Source organism: Hippoglossus hippoglossus, chromosome 8, assembly GCF_009819705.1.
Source record: "Hippoglossus hippoglossus isolate fHipHip1 chromosome 8, fHipHip1.pri, whole genome shotgun sequence".
NCBI lineage: Eukaryota > Metazoa > Chordata > Actinopteri > Pleuronectiformes > Pleuronectidae > Hippoglossus > Hippoglossus hippoglossus.
Window position 1 is genome coordinate 8,369,560 of NC_047158.1, and position 17,592 is coordinate 8,387,151.

Genomic DNA, 17,592 nt, shown 5'->3' on the forward strand with positions numbered 1-17,592 from the left:
TACACAGTACAAGTAACAATTACAGGGTACCAACATGTGCATGTCAGTGAGCTTTCACTAGGTGGCAACACAACCTCAGGGAGAGATTACTTTGCTCCTGCTCTCCTACATATGTGTACCAAAGTTTGTAAAGTCGTAATTCTTCTTTGCTCCAAATGAGAATTTGACACTGTGCTGGGTTTGGATGAATTATTGCATAACACATGTTATTCATCTCTAGGAACTCCCAAGTAGATTGTAGAACAAGCAATATGAGATTAGATTTTTTCATTATTGCATGAAAGTTGTTTTGCAGTTTCAATTTGTTGTAGACAAACCTTGCACCGAATTTGTGTCACAATTGTTTGGGGCAGTTCTCTTGTAATATATTGCCTTTAACTGGTTTCCATCTCATGTGCATTACAGCCAAAAACAGGCCGTATCGTCAACAAAGGATGAAAAAAATAAATAAACGTTATACAACATTTCAGCAGCATGATTTGAAAGAAGATTGGGAGAAAACCAAGTTGGAATTTCCTGCCATTTTGTTGAATTCCTCCCCTTGAGATGGCATCAGCTTGGCCGTGCTCCCAGAGTCTGTGGGACAGATAACACCAGGAATTGAACCTCTTTCAAATATCTGCAGCTCCCGGGCATCATTAAAAAATCTTGAACTGCTTGACCTCAGACGTATGAGATTTTATGCACTTTGCTGTATTCATCGGGGTGTTTTCTTTTCTTTTAATCTTATCTTGCTCGGGGTGATGTGGCTTTAATACACTGTACTTTGCAGTATGCATACATGCATATTGTGTTGTGACTGTAAGAGGTGATGAGGCACAGCCAAGTTTCTGTTGCTACTGTATGTAAATTGCTGTAACTTGAGTGAAAAAGCAGAAGCTCTCGTTCTCCTTTCCTGTCTCTCTCTCTCTCTCTCAGGCTTCACTCAGAAGTATGGGCAACACTTCATCTATCAATTTTCTCTGAGTCTGCCCTGCCAGCATGGTGTGGTCCAGTGTAGTGCACTCAGGGTGCTTCCTTCTTCACTTGGCCTTCAGTCTCCTTGTATCCCAGTAATTAACCCATAGGAAGTTGAGGGGAGGTACACAGTGGTCTGGATAAGCCTTTAAAACACCTCCTGGACAAGTTTGGCCCACAGTGCTGAGCGTAAATAGACTTCTGAAGACCTTACAGTTGCTCAGGGGGAGAGAGAGAGAGGACGTCCTACGTGCACAGATGTGTGTCTTAGTGGCATTGGGAGAAAAGTGAAACATTTGTTGGAGCCGGCGGAGGCAGCAGGCCGGCCTCGTGCTCATGGGTGATATGCATGAGATGGAGTATTCATGAATTCTGCACTGTGACTGCAGAGAAAGACATATCTGCTCATGCTGCAGGAGGAAAGAGCATAACAGCTCCTTGGTGTGAGTCCATTCATGTGCTCCATTCTGTGGACGACCACGCCGAGCCAGTCACATTGTGCTGTTCCAGGACTGACGTGTAACAAGGTCACGGTGTAGACACAGTACGAGGTTTGTGATGCAGAAGCAGATGGGTTGCACGAGCAGATGTACCCGACAGGATGTCCCATGTGAGATTGATGAGCAGAAGTGAAACATCAGAAACCAGACGTGGTGGATGCGGTGAAGTTGAATCTCACGCCATACCTGGCAGCACAACTGAACGCAGATACATTTCTCAGAGATGTTTGCCTCAACCTGTTTCAAAAGCTTTTGAAGTGATTAACAAAAATTGTTGATGATCTTAAAAATGATGCCAAGACAATATACGTGAGAGATTCACAACCAGAGGTTACTTGAGGGTATTTCTGCAGATGCAAGGGTGTGAGTGGATACTTGTTATATTTAAAAGGTTATATACTGGGTTGAAACTAAGAATGCATGAAAAATAGATAGCAAGCGAGCTAAAAGTAATGGTTAAAATACAATGGATAGCTAAATGTATATCGCAGTTTGCTTTAAGTAAAACTGAAGTAAATTATTGTAATAGTAAAAGTTAGAAATAGCTTAGAGAGATTGATGGTTCAAGCTCAAAGTAATAAAGTAAAGTAATATAGCTAATGCTAAAAGTACTGGATGGTTGAAATAGCTTTAAACAATTAGATGAAGAAGTTGAAATACTTAATAACACATGTCATAGATTGATGGTTGAAAAGTAAAGGTTGACTGGCCGCACAAATTAAACTTTAGCCACACAAACCTAAATATTGAAAGTTAAATTTGCATCATATAGTAACATCCTACAGCCTCTCTCATAACACTGATACACAATGGCACCTTTTTAAATGCTCACATGTGGGGCAGGTCATGTTGATGGGCTGGTACTTGATTGACAGGGCTGTGGGGAGACGTTTGGCAAATGTTTGTGAACCACATGAGCTCTGAAATTATGAAACAGGAAAGACTTTTTTCACATATCTATTAGAATAGTAACCGTATTGTGACATCCTGAGATGCAGGTCAGATTATCCTTCATCATTCGGGTTTAGTAAAATCACGTTAAATGTTTAAGGTCGATAAAAAATGCGGACAAATGCTTTGACCACAACAACGCTCGTGACTGAGTTGAGAATAAGACAGAAACGTCTCCTGAGGTGATTCCTAACTGCTGCTTTTGCCAACCGGTTCATGTTTCAGCAGAATTCCCATCTGATATCAATTTGATTCCTCCCCACCTGTCTGAGAGAGTTTGGTTTCACTTTATGAAACCCCCGTTTGACTGCTGCGGTCTGGACTTGATGGATTTTATGATTAGAACCCTGCGTCTGCGTGTGATGAGGTTGAGTTACCGTCTGTGACCTTTTGCTGCCTCGCCTTTCAACAAACAGCAGATACATTGAATCCATATCTTTTTCTTCCGCCGTGGCTCCAATAATTCATCAAAGTCTGCAGCCCCTTCAACTCTTTCACCCACGACGTGTTTGACCTGGAACGCTGATATTTCTCACGTGCTTCCAGAGTTTCTTCTCTTCCTTTCACATGTTTGCATATAGTGCATGTAGCTCAGTGCTGCACAGGTTTCCAAAGTCAACTGCCAGCGATTGAGAGAGGTCTTGTGCTCTTGTGTGCTGCACATGCAGGGATATGTGGTAAATAGAAAGTATCCTCTGTTCTGTGAAACTCATCCTGCGCACAGGACAACTGACACTGGAGTGCGAGATGGAAAAAGAATTCCCTCCTCTGAGAATATCTAATCCAGGATGATAAAAAACCCATGCTAAAGGAGCTATATATCTTAAAATTCCTGCTTATGAACCACAACCGATGAGAGACGCATCGCTCTGTTGTGACGACCACGGAGATTCAGCAGGTTTACTTCAATAAAGGGAGAAGAGAGAACCTGAGAAGCGCAGAGTGTGTTTTTCTCAAGGTAATATAGAGGCGGCAGGGCCTCGCTCCTCTCTGCTAAAATCATCATGGTTGAAACGGGAGAAGACGTGTGGAAAGTATGAATGGTTCTGAACACCCGTACTGTATACAGAGGCAGAGTCAGCACATTTTCAGTTTATGATGTACAAAGTATAGTTGCATTATGGCTGCAGGATTTATTCCTACCTAATCGTTTTAGAATTTTATTTACATGCAAGTTGAGCCGCTTGAAATGAAAGAGCTGCGAGTCTATAATTCATTGTGCTCAGCAAAGCCACGACAGAGGGAAACAAATACACAGACGTTAATATTTCAAGTTTTTAAGATTATAATCGTGCTCCGGGCCCAAGGGAAGAGTTTCGCCATGCTTCCATTTGCAGAGCAAGGTCAAAGGTCGGGGGTACAAGGCTGTCATATGTGTATATTTTCCCAGAGTTTTTGATATACGGTGTGAAGTCGTGTGTGGGTTTATGGCGTCAGCTGTAACCCTGAGGGCCGCTGCCTGACGTTAGTGCCGTTGGTCGCTCCGGCATTCCACAGGTCCTGTTTGTACACAGAACTTCAGAGCTCCAGGAAACGGCAGGGGATTGTGTCATGGGAAATGTCCCCTCCGTCTCGAATGGAGCGCTCAAGACATTCTTTCTCGCTGTTATATTGGGGACATCCTGTTCCTGCTCCCTTCTGGGCCTTAAGGCCGCAGGACTAGACCTGACCTGTATTTGGCTCAGAGCACTGATAGCGGTTTCAATATACGCATAGCTCGCGCAGCTGCACCATCATGGGGACCTTTGTTTGTTGGACAGGTACAAACGTATCTGAACTCTGTATCGGAGGTTGTTCCGTTGCGAGATCCAATTCATTAGATAACGTACAAGAGAAATTTCTGACTGTGCAGATCTCATCAGTAGAGGTTTGCTGGCGTAGTTACGAAAATACCGGTGGAGACAGCAGCGTCAAAACGCATTAATGCATCAGGAACAACAAAAGAATACCTCAAGTGTATTTACACTTCAGTGTTCTATCTTTTCTGACTTGGCTCTCTGTCTTTGCGTTCCAGGTGCAGCAGGCGGAGAATGCCGGGCACTCCATGCATCACTACCTCACCTGTGATGTGGGGAAATCAGGTGACGGCTGGTGTGGCGGGACACAGCAAGTGACTCAGCCGCGCTGGAATGCGCCTCAAATCGTTGTCGGCGGTGAGTGCGGTTCTCACGCCAAATGGCTTCGTTTTGCCCTCACGGCTGGCACCGCCTCTTTCTTCTTCTTCTCCTTCGGGTCGGTCGCACTCTATTGTTGTCTGAATCACATCTAAATAACGCAGCCCCATGTGCATTCTTGTCTTCCCACAGACACTGATGGAATCAGTGGTGCACTCCACCCCACCTGGTTACCTGGATACACTCTGTTTACATCTGGGCCTGAAAACACTACAACTAAGTGTAGACATCAGGGGTTGGGGAAGTACTCAAACGTTTTTTTCTCAAGTACAAATAAATGGACAAAAATGTACTCAAGTAAAAGTAAAAGTACCACAATAAGTTTTCTACTTGAGTAAAAGTAAGGGAGTAGCTTTTAAAGTATTAAAAGTAAAAGTATACTATCCAAGTATTTCCTATTCTGGTCTACTACGTCATGAACTGTATACTGTGTGTAATACAAGGATAATACCGACTCTTATTAATAAAGAATGGTGCAGATGATGCAACTGAAAACACCATGAATTCATTTTTGATGTTTCTTCACCAGTGAGTGCTGCAGCAGGAGGCGGGGTCTAATGTTACCTTTCCAATCTGATTGGATAAATGGACCAACTATTGATTACTTTTAAACACTTGCAAAAAACAGTGTGAGCCTACATGACAGTGGGTGGGAAGACTTCTCAAAAACATGCACACACATCTCACATCAGAAACAACAACATTCTAACATGCGTTTCATATTTGACCCCCTTTGAAGCTCTTACCTCTGTCCTCAGGTGCAGAAACCTAACAAACCCATCTCCCCTTGACTCTACAATGCAAACAATTCACTTAAAATAAGATTTGCACGCCCTGCACTTATGCAACATGTCCAGTCCTTACATAGCTGAATAGTGTTATGATGTTTGTCTTGGAGACGGCCTTGTTGCTGTTTCCTTTGATTTCCTCCTGGTCAAGGATACCCCACCTATTTTTGCATAAGCTTGCTGTTAGAGGGAAGCTGCAGTGAAACATTGGCACACAGTCGATGACAATGACCGCTGCCCTAGAAATCTATGGGTACGTACCCCCCGGCCCAGACCACAGCTATGTAACCTTGACTTGACAAGAACACGGTGACACTGAGTCCTGCACTCGGGCGTGCAAACCTGCTAAATTCCAATCACACGTTCCTCCCCGCCTTCTAACTGAAGCGTTTAGATGGATCGTATTTCCTTATCGCTCTTTGTCATCTGCTCTGTGCACAGGCCCAGTATGTCCCACAGAGCTAATCCTTGTTATTACCATCGAGAAATACTTAATAAAGAGAAATGTCGGCCGTCTTCATTTCTGACATACCTGCTCAGGTTTTGTTTTGTTTTGACACTGTGGTGTTCTCCTTGGTTGACTCCTCGGAGGTTTGGTCTGAGCTACATTTGAAGAAAATCTGCAGAGCAACACAGAGAGCGTCGACCTGAGTAACTTGTTTGCTCTGATGGTTGTTGTTTTCCGCTCTGTGTCACTTCCTGCTGAGGTTCCTGTCAATTTCACTTTACAACAGGTGATGACAGTAAACTCATATTCAGGGCAGAGAAAAACGTGAGAAGTCAAATTAGAGGTTGTTAAAACACCCAGATATTTGTCTTCAATATTTCATGTGACCACAGGATACAATTGATAGTTTAATGTTTGGGTTTTTAATGCATAAATACCCTGTCAGTGATTAAAACAACAAATAAGGCTGTCGATTTCTAAACAGAAGAAATGTCACATCACAGGCTAAACTCTCATACCTCCACCAAGGCCCCACAGTCCAAATTGCACACACTTATAGATCAGTCCCCTAAATAAGCCAGATTTTCTTTTAAGATCAATAAATTATTCTCTTGGAAATCAGTGAAAATGCTGGAATCCGCATTCCTTCCACCAAAAGTCGCAAAAAAAATCCTCCCTAATTTTTGCACAATCCTCATCACAACAAACAAACGGACGGTGGTAACAACATCTCTTCCTTTGCGGAGGTAATTATTGTCTCATGAGATCTCTTCTTTTTTCTCTTCTCGTTTACACGAACAGGAGCTGGAGGAGATTTCGGGTCCTGCTCAAATCTCTGCTGACCTCTCTGCGGCCTGTTGTGATTGGATCACCCTTGCATGCTGTGTCAGATATCATTTATTTATGATAATGTCGTGCCACATGCAACAGCTGATAAAAGCAAAGGTCAAATAGGATACTGGCTCATAAAAATAGCAATCAAGAGAAGAATAGTATTCCTCTTAGGTTAAAAAAGAAAACTTAAAACTTAACTTCTTCTGCAGTCTTGTATGAGCTGATAGGATGCATTTGAATTTTTTTTTGCAAAGACCATCTGGGATTTATCACATCTCAGCATCATTTCCTTCACATTAAATGACCACGATCAGGAGCCAAGTCCCTCAAGTGTGGGAATGGATGGTAAATGGTTCCAATAAGCTACGTGCTTATCACACATCCCTCCGTGTTGTGTCACTGGAGCTACTCCTATCTTCCTTTTCTTGTATCAACGAACCCTAATGCTGCTGTCTGTTAAAGTGATAAGGGGGCGAGTTAGAGGCTAAGGTACAGTTCGGCAGAGATAGAACGGGGTCACTGTGACACGCTGGAGAGTTTCTCAGACATCCCTCTGGTCGACAGCCTTTGAATCCATCTTGCAGTTATGAGACGACAGAGCAAAGGGCAAAAGAAAGCTCTGGGAAACGTGCTGCGTTGCACGATCCTCCGGGATCAGCAGAGGTCCTCCAACATAAGCAGAGCATTCAGCCATATCTGGGGCAAACATTTCTGCTGACAGTTTATCATACTTGGCAATTATTACGTAAGAACTTTTTGTCCTATAATTTGGGTTTTAGAGAGGAGACGTCTTGTGGAGGCAGCAGATAACGTAGTCAGGAGGAGGAGATGAGCCCAAACACATGATTATTAGCTGCTGGTTACATAAGACGACATTTCCGTGACTTGGCCAACCCAAGAAATTAAGTTGAATTCTGGGAGTGACGGGCATGGCACTCTCCAAGACGCGCATGACGGGAATGCCATGGCATTAACAGCCTAGTAGGGGCATCAAACCGAGCTGATGGGCCAGTTTGACTCGCCCTCACATTCCAACCGCTCTCAGTTTCTGTCAGTTGCGCTGCCGTGAACTCACCTTCGCATTCCTTCCTTGTTTACTGCTCATTTGGACGGTCACAGGATTAGTGTGTCTGAATGTTTGGGTGGTGCTCATTGCCATTCACGCCCTTACTTACAGGTAGAGTAGCTACAGTACATACCTCCGCTAATGCAAAACAATCCGACATATCTTCACATCACGGGCCGTACATTATTTCCTGAGAAATGACAAAAATGACTAAAAAAATCTTGTAATATTTATATTCCTGGATCCATCAACATGACTGGATTTGCACTTAACTTGTATGGCCTCTTCCCTGACTCATGCTCCATCCCTCCACCAAGTTTGGTGCAAAATGGTTCAGTAGTTTTTGTGTAATCCTGCAGAAAAACAAATGTAGGATTTCCCTGACAGAAGCAATAAACGGAAACAGTTTCCACTTGATTCTGACTTATGAAGTGTCCTTGTCCTCGTAGGAATCAGAAGGTTCATATTATTTCTAACAATGTATATTTTACAATATTTGAATTGTAACAAAGGGCTTTAATAATGCTCACAAATCATTGCAATGCTTCATAGAGAAATAATTAGACAAATACTTTGGGTGGGAGTCAAACCCCACGGGTCACAATAAATCTGAGAGGACATGAGATCGTTGGACGAAGAAGAAAGAAATGGACAAATTAGAAAAAAACAGTTTTGAACTTTTCTTTCATCTTTTCTTCTATTGTGACACATTGGTTGATTTAAACCTTTTGAAACGATTTAAATGAAATCATGTGAGAAGTTCTGAGGGGAACTGATAACAAGTCAGACGTCCAAAACCAAGACATCTGACCCCAACCACAGGTCACATGCCAAGAGGCTGGGAGGCACTGGTTTATTCTGCAACACAGTTTTATGAAGACTATGTTTGCTATGTAAAAATACCAAAAAGCTAAGTTTGTGTGAAATTATACAGAGTGAAATATTTCCAGCTGAAAAGATGTGGGATCGAAATATGCAGTTGCAGAAACATCTTCAGTAAAGTGAGAAGGATCTGATTCTGTACTGAGTTTGTAACAACATACATGATGTATTTTTATCAGCTGAATAAACTGTTTAATTCTCAGATAAGTCTGCCAGGCAAAGGAGGTTATGTCGGAGGCCTGAACATGTGTGCGCTTCATCCGATGACATCATGACGCGTTCCGCTTCTAAACACTGGCTGTGTTCTTCTGAGAAAATCATTTAAAAAGAGAACAAGCTTTTACTGGGGGTTTTAGTGCATAAAAGCATGGAGGAAACGCTCCTCGGAGCCTCGTCCATGTGAGCTTTGACTCGGTTTAATTCATGACCGTCATGGCTGTCTGACTCTTTCAGTAAACTGGGCCGGATCTTACGACTGAGCTGTCTCTGGGGTCTTTGATCAGTGCTTCACATCACATACTGCAACGGACATGCGCTGCTCTCCTCATTAACGTTACTGGCCAGACAAAAGTGAAGTTACATCAAAGGTGCTGGAAAAATTTCAGAGGAGAAAGACGTCAAAGTAGGTTTAGTTTTTTATTTTTCATAAAACTTGTATCGTAAAATATAACAATAGCCATATTAATAATACTAATAAAATACTAATAATAATCTATCCGTCCATCTATTATTATAATTTAGTTCAACAGATTTTTTTATTGGATCTAGTTTTTATCTTTTTGTGTGTTGTGTGTATGTATAGGCAAACCTATCTATGTTTAGTTGCAATTTTTGAAGCACACATTTAATTATTTACAACTCTAATCTGTTAATGTTGCATGTTTTGTGTTGACCTTTTAATTTAGCATGTTTTATTTTGACCACAGAAAGCACTCTGTACTGATTTGCTTGAAAAGCGCACTGTAAATACAATGCTTATTATTAATAACCTCTGCCAAGGAGGTTATGTTTTCGCCCCTGTTCATGTTTGTATATGTTTGTCAGCAGGATTACACAAAATGCTTCTGACGGGCCCAGAAATAACCCATTAAAGGGCCGATCTAGGATTATTATTTGTAACACTGCAAGATAGGGTAGGTTTCTTTTCACCAATTTCTCAGGGAACAATTCCTCGATCTTAGTGCATGAATATTTAGATTGATATCTATAATGTATAGAATTTGGTGCAGATCCAAGTAAAAACGTTTTTTGTTGTGCCTTGCATGGCAGAGGTATACGCTATAGTATTTTTCATGAGATTTATATTCTGAAAGGTTTATAAGGGTACATCCTAAAATGTTAACAATATATAAAATCATTGAACAAAGACCTTCCCTATTTAAAGTTTGTTTTTGTGAAGATACCCTGTGATATGTCTTTAAGGTGTCTGCTCACAAGCAAGATTGCTCACTTTTCAAAAAAAAGAAAGTAAAATGAGGTCCTGAGGTTGTTTTTAAGTATACCAATAATCATGATACACAGTTTCCAAATACTTCCAGTCCTGCCACTGGTTTCACGCAGATGTGGCAGCAGATTCCGCCGGCCTGGGCTTGCGTCAGCAGGGAGATTCCATGGGATTCAGCATCTGGGTGCTGCATTCTTCCCGACCCTACGCATACCCATCGCAACGCTCACGAGACGCAGACGGACAGAGACGTTTCCTGTCCCCCCTGGCGAGAGTGAGGGGTGTGAGAAACATGTTCACTGAGCTCAGAGTTATGTCCAGGGAGGCGAATGGTGGCACAGAATACCAAAGAACATCCATCCCACAGTGACGATGGTCCCCTCTCCGGCACACACTTCACTCAATAGGCGACAAAGAGACAAAGCAGCAATTCAGTGTCTGTTAACACAAGAGGCCCTGTCTATGATAAATGCAAAGCTATGAATGAAGATGCGTAAGATTTGTGACCATGCACGAAAATCCAACTCCGCTTTTAACTTCAGAAAAAATCACATAATTTGGACATTAATGTGGATGTATCATAAACCCAACACACCACATACACAAATACACGACACCATTCAGATTCCCAGACAAATCACTTTAACTAACAAGGAAGATTATGTTAAAACCAACAGATGGCTCTAACCAGTGCCTTTATTTGTGGGGTTTCAGGGTTTGGAATTAGAGGAGGGCCAGTCAGGGGCGGGTGTCCCGTCAAAGCGGGGACACGCCCTCGGCGAGGCCACAGACATCGTCCTGGAGGGCGTCTAACTCTGAGTCTGAATCCCTGCCAGAGTGTTTTATGTTCCCATTCAGCGTGAGGAAGGAGCTGCAGACCACCGAAAGCTGGAAACCTTCCAACCCTTTAAATATTATTTAAAGGGCAATTTATCTTACATTTAGAATCTCTGCTGCCGGTGGTGATGTGCACCTAAAATCCTTCACAAGATTATAAAACAGAACGGAAGGTAAAATGTTCACTTCTGTTAAAAACCCAGAATAAATTCCTTCCTGGGGAAAATGAGCATGTTTGGAAAAGTCTGATTGATTGGTGGCTTTTGGTCACTTGTCTGATTTGTGATGCGATCAGCTGAAAAGATGAGGGGGGGGGGGGGTAGTAAAGAAAGCAGTTTTAACATACAGACCTGGGGGGAAGCATGAATAACTGGCTGTCAGCGTGAGCTATAAATCAGAGCTGGGATTGCTAAGTTGGTGGAAACACACACACACACATGTACGGGCATTCGCTCTTAAGTTTAGGTGTCTCTCTGGGAGGTCTTGTAGAGGGCAAAGAACGAGAGGAAGTGGGAACAGAAAACAAAATTATGAGAACGAAGGAGACGCCAGACTCAAGTTCATGGGGGATTCAGGCTGCCCGCTGGACTCAGGCTGGAGAAGTATTTGTTTGTATGAGTGAGATACAAAACACAAGAAAACAGTGGCAGCTCACTTGGGCACAGCCAGTACCATAAAATGAGATGAATGATAACTGGGGAGAAGAAGGCCCTGAGCCTCCTCATCATCACTTCACCTCTCTGAAACTCTGCAGGATATTGAGAAAATAGGTTTATGAGCTGTGTAGATGTATTTAGGTTTTGTTTTATGTAGAATTTTGATTTTGGAGTCTGAGAATCTATACAGATATGTTGATTTCCTCCTTCATTGAAGTTGGTTGGGGTTCCTGGTCCCCAGGGGATGATCCCTAAAATCTTTTTGGTTGGATTTCCACAAAGCTTGCTGTGGACCCCTGTTGCTACCATGAGGCTGAAATTCTCCACATAAACAGAAGAAATACAATAATTTTATGAGCTGAGAGCAATGAAATCCACACAATAAATCAGGTTGAACCATTTACATTGAGACACTTAGATGTCCTTATACTCATAAATCCTTTTGACCTCTATAACCTCCCATAGGCCAATAAATGTGACATCTTCAGCCAGACTTTTTAAGCAAAATTGTGCATATGTTGTTCGTCTAGTCAAACTTTTTAATATTGTGGAATGTGATAAAAAACTATTTATAAGTTTGGGTGAACCACTTTGAAATAAGTTGACTTCTTAACAGATCGTTGTCAGCTACAGAAAATAGAAATAACTAAACTAATCTCATATATAAACACATATAACAGCTACATCCCATCAGGACTGGAACAAAATCTATCTCGCATTCACTGTTCTTTTTTGTGAGTTACATTTCAGTGTTGGTGTTAAAATAAGCTAAGTCGCTACTATTCCTGTAAGCACATGACCAATTATATTGATTTTTTTTTCTTGCATTACACAGAGCATCTGTTCACGATATGAATAAAGGAGGTGGGACGTTTGCAGCAAAGAAAGAGCTAATCGATTTTGTTTGACCTTTGACCCTCACCTCCCTCCACATGCAAGTCACAAAAGGCAACCGAGCTAGCTGCCCACTGATTACATAAAGACAAAAAAACACACATCATGCATATGTATAGACACACACACACTCACACACACACACAAAACTCTTGGTGCAAACTGGCCGAATGAGCATTTTGAATGAAGTCACAGTGGCGCGCTCGGCTATCACGCTCAAAGCTGCGGCCCCTGAGCTCATGGAACCTGCCTATGTACGGTTTTCACCTCGCATAATCTTGACCGCCGTGTCTTTTATGAGGTGGCTTGTGATTTTTCTCGGTCTCTCACCTCATTTGAAGTCGAGACCTTCCCATAAACCAAAACCACAGAGCCTCCCCCATTGGCCTTGTGGTGGGATGGAAATAAGGACGAGGCTGAACTCCTCCTGCACACTCGCAGAAAAAACTCTTAGATTTTGACGTCACGACACTCTCGAGTCGGTTGTGTGTTTTATTTGATTATACCTTTATAGTGTTTCGCAGATTATATCTTTTCCCTATTTCTGGGCTCATGGTCAGAGGATGGTAGAAGTTGGCATGGTGATGACGGGGAGTGTGTGCGCGTCCCTAATGCAGCAGCTTGTTGCACTGTTACCGCGGCTACGCAAACAAACAGGGATAGCTGAAGCGGCGCGGTTCAGCAGGTAATCATTAGCGGTGAGGTGACCTTTGACCCCTGCCGTGCCTCAGATGACATATGGTCGCGTCTACCTGCTGTTGCTGGAGTAACTGGGCCGCGACTGTGTGTGGTGACCAGTCAGGTTTGTTTTATTCAGACTGGAGACTCACTGACGGAGGGTGTAAGTAGCTTTTAGGCAGAAGAAGCTCATTTCTTTATTTGTCAATATTTTCCCAAAAGTATCAAGTGTCAATCTGTCATGTCCAATAACCGTGTGGGGGGAAATACTTCCCCTTCGACAAACCCCATGTTTAAAAAATAATCAGGAAACTCCCCTTGGCCATGAGAAATATAGAAATGTAAGTAAATGATTGTTGCAGATTTTCCTCGCAGACGTCATGTTTACCATTCTTACTTTCGAGGTGTTGGCTTTACTAAGGGATTTTCTGCAAAGCACCACAAGTTATTTCATTGTCTTCAGTCTCCTTTTCAATTAGTCTTTGTTTCTAGACATGTTTTTTTCTCCCGCTGGCATTTCTGCAAGATTAACACCACCCTATTTCTTAATACTCACCACCCCACCTCTCCCCGCTCCCTATGTTCGCTTGCCAATCCAAATAAATTTTTTCCATTACTTTCCTGAGTCAGACATTCCAATTGGATTTCTCCGCTTCCCCATTTCCTCTGTTTCCTTCTCTCGTCTTTCTTCTACCCCTGCTGGCACGTCTTCTTTCGCTTTCCCTTCACATTCGAGCGATTCATATTCTTCCAACCCTCGCTGACTGGTTTTAAGTTTATCTGAGCATCTCAGAGAGGGGAGAAAAGCCAAATTCACTCCTCCATTTTCTTTATCTTGAGTTGCTGTGAAGTTCTGTTCATTATGGCCAGACTCCAGTGAGCTTTTTTCTTTTTTTAACAACTTTATTTTACCGTGTCATCAAGCCCCAACTGACACAACAGTAGTTTGTTTTGGCAACCGACCCACACAGATAAGCGTTTGACGGATGGCGACGGGTGTTAGGGAGAATTTTTCATCCGGTCCAAGAAGGTGTCTGGTATTTAAATTCCCCCAAAGTTGTGTTTAATCCACTTTGATATTATCTGAATAATGCAAGTGTTGTTCAGCACAAAGCCTGTACAGTGAATTGAGCTGTGAAAGGGTTTATGTGTCTGTTGTTGGATTAATGAGACAATGATGAGGCTGTGAAGGGGGGGATGGAGACCGGAGACAGAAGCAACAGCTGAGAAAGCCCTCAGCCTTTCGGTTTCTAAGTTGGTCTGTCTGTGCTGGGTGTCTGTCCGTGGTTAAGCCTGGCTGCATCTGTTAATGCCCACACCCCAACGGCCTTTAGTGCGGTGTAATACCTAAGTATGCACTGAGCTATTTTGGCCAATCTAGAGTTCTTGCATGTGACTAATGCTTTTTGGCTCATGTGAATGCAGCTGCTGTATTTTGTTTTTGTCTGACAACAAGTCTTGCCTGTTTGTTGTTCACGTTTATACAGTTTTTTGTTTCTGCCGCCTGAAGGAAATAATCACTTTACCGCAACTACTAGCTTCATGTGCAAAGAGCGTCTCGCAGACGTGTGCAGAGCTGTAGTTATGAATTCCTCTGGTCTGGGAGGTCACATTGCCAGAAAGTGAGGCAGGATGTGGCAGAACGTCAGCTCAGCTGCCTCTACCTGCAGTTCAGCTTTCATCTACTCTCTCTCTCATCCTTCTCTTCCTGTGCTGCTGCTCTGCACCAGCCCACACAGTGCAGGCTGACAGACGACAAATCAGCCGCTGCAACCGAGAGGGGAAAAAAAGTCTGCAAAAGCCAAATTCATATTTGTGGCCCAAAAAAACAAAAAAGACGTATAGTTCACACTCAAGCTTTCCACTGCAATCAGTGGGTCTGCAGTTTAAACACAAGCATTCCCGGTGTCCTACTTTGTCTTTCCTCAGGGTTTCTCATCTGGTGCATTCATCCTGAGCATCATGTCAGCTTTTCCCATCGGTTTTCTGGTCGGGAAAGACGAACCAAAACCAGCTGTTTGAATGTAATTAACATCCATAAGTGTCGTCCCATTTGAAAATATTAGGCCTCTAAAGAGGGGCCTGACGTTGCTCCTGCTGCTGACTGCAGCACCAGGTCTGTCAAAGAGGGGCTGTTGTTTTTGGATGATTTGTGACAGAGATGCAAACAGAGTGTGTGTGTGTGTGTGTGTGTGTGTGTGTGTGTGTGTGTGTGTGTGTGTGTGTGTGTGTGTGTGTGTGTGTGTGTGTGTGTGTGTGTGTGTGTGTGAGCCTGGAGGGACACATTTGACAAATGAAGCTCCACCGAGATGAGAGGAGTCGAAAAACATGTCCGCTCACTCACCTGAGACATCCTCGTGCAACATAAAGTTTACAGCAACAACAGTGTCCTGTGAGTTTTGAGAAACCTGCAGAGTAATTATTGGGTACAGAAATATTGACTGTTTCTCAAACACACTGTTATTAACTTAACACTGGTATGTTCCACAAATGTCCTACTTAGTTGCAGAGGTCAAGAGAAAGTCAAACTACAGGATGTCTGTTCCAGCCAATCCATTTAGGGTTAGATTTGTTCTCCCTTTTTGTTAAATTACTTTTTACCGAAATGTTCTTAACATACTGTCAATCATTTTACCAGTAGATTATTTTAATAAACTGAAATGCTAGATCACAAGGCCCAACAGTCCCCTTATGAAACCACATTTAAATTCACTAGATCCAGATTTGTATTTGGATCTGCACCACATTGCAGAAACTCATAGTTATCAGTCCCTTAAACGTGCCGGATTTTTCTCATCAAGATGCATGAATTATTCTCTGAGAAATCAAGTAAAACGTGAAAAAACGCCCTATCTCACAATTTGAAAGTGTGTGAAAAAAATATTCCGGCATCCGCCCCCTAATCTGGATCCACACCAAAGTTTAATGGATTCACTCCTGACCCGTACTGCATCCTGCCTCCAAGTTTTGTGATAATCCGCTCAGAAGTTTTTGAGTAATCTTGCATAAAATCAAACCAATCAGTAAACAAAGGGACAGGGGTGTTAACACAGCCTCTTGATGGAGATAAATGTGACTCTTTATGCAGAAAACAGAAAAAAAGCAAAACACATGATAATGTTATTCACAAACATTATCAACAGCCATTCACTGAGGCCCTTTGAAAAGCTCTGACTCAATTGATGACGTCACATTGTAGAATAGTGTGATAAATCAGCGAGGCCACACACCACTTCCCCCTCCATTCATCGCTTTTAGATCACATCACGGCAATTAGATCTTGAGCCCATTCTGATTCTTATTTTTATCCCTCCTTCGACGTTTTTTCTCAGTTGCCAAAAGGATTAGGAACTTATCTCATAATAGCGTTCCGACGTCAGCTCTGCACGTCATCCTGGCGTCTCGCGGTGATACGACTTCCAGCGCCAGTGTTTGGGAACTCTGTCAGGCCGCAGAGGAAGACGTTTGTCCTTTTTGTCCACCGCTGTTGTTGATGTGGCAGAAATACCAGCAGTAGGTCGCGGGTGGAGGCGGGGGGGAGAAGGCTTTGAGATGTGGGTGGCGTGTTGAGCATCTAAATCAACCCGAGCTATTGGACTGTTTGGTTTTATGAGGTGTGGGACCTTTGCCGCTGCATTCAGACACTCTACTCTGAGGTCACCGCAAACAGATTAGCGATCACACCAGTGTGCGACCTGGGCTCGCCACTGTTACACCAGCACACCAGTGATTTATAGAGTTAATGAAAGCATGACATCATGCATTAAATTAGCCTGCTGTTAGCCTCCCCTAACCCTGTAAGTGGTGACATGCACGCTATCTACCTAAGCAAATTAGCGTTTGCCGCTGGTGCAGAAACATAGAGTAGAGCTTTTTCGCCAGAACATCAGTCGATTGTTAATTACAAATTGCACAACACGTGACACATGTGTTTTGTACCGAAGCCCTGCATAAGCAACCGAAAAGAAGACAGGGAACACTTATGGACTAAGGTGAGATTACCGAGTAGCCCTCCTGGGCCTGAACCTATTCATTAGACTGAATCTTCTTACTGCGTAAACAATGGTTTACGACTAAGAAGCATAAACAGAGACTTTAGACAGCCAGCAATCACGCTCTGTAAGGATTCAGCATTTTGAAATTTTGCAGATGTAGTCTTTAAGGCCTTGTTAACATGACACATTTCCTAAGAAAGATTGTTGGCCTTTTTCGTTCTCACGAAATGATCGCTTGCAGGAAAGCGGCTGTCACGGTGTCCTCGCTCAGAGACGGAGCAAAACGAGGAAAACGAGAGAAAGTAGGCAAAGAACGAGACTCACAAACATTTTAGGACACCTCATCATTCCAGTGGTTGGAAACAGGTCATTGTGGTCAGTTGAACCGAAAGGAAATGTCTGGGATGTTATCAAAGTCATAGATCTTCACATACCGGCACAGGCCTCGGCAGCCTCATATATGGACGGCAGCACACATTTAGCAGCAC

At 42.9% G+C, this 17,592-nt stretch overlaps 1 long non-coding RNA gene across 1 annotated transcript in view; it reads right to left on the minus strand.

The window, feature by feature from the left end:
- The window catches only part of LOC117766499, a 20,712-nt gene continuing 3,120 nt past the window's right edge, over positions 1-17,592 (minus strand). Inside the window, exon 3 of the long non-coding RNA XR_004614719.1 lies at positions 1-576. This is a non-coding gene — a long non-coding RNA (uncharacterized LOC117766499). The remainder of the gene's footprint in view (positions 577-17,592) is intronic.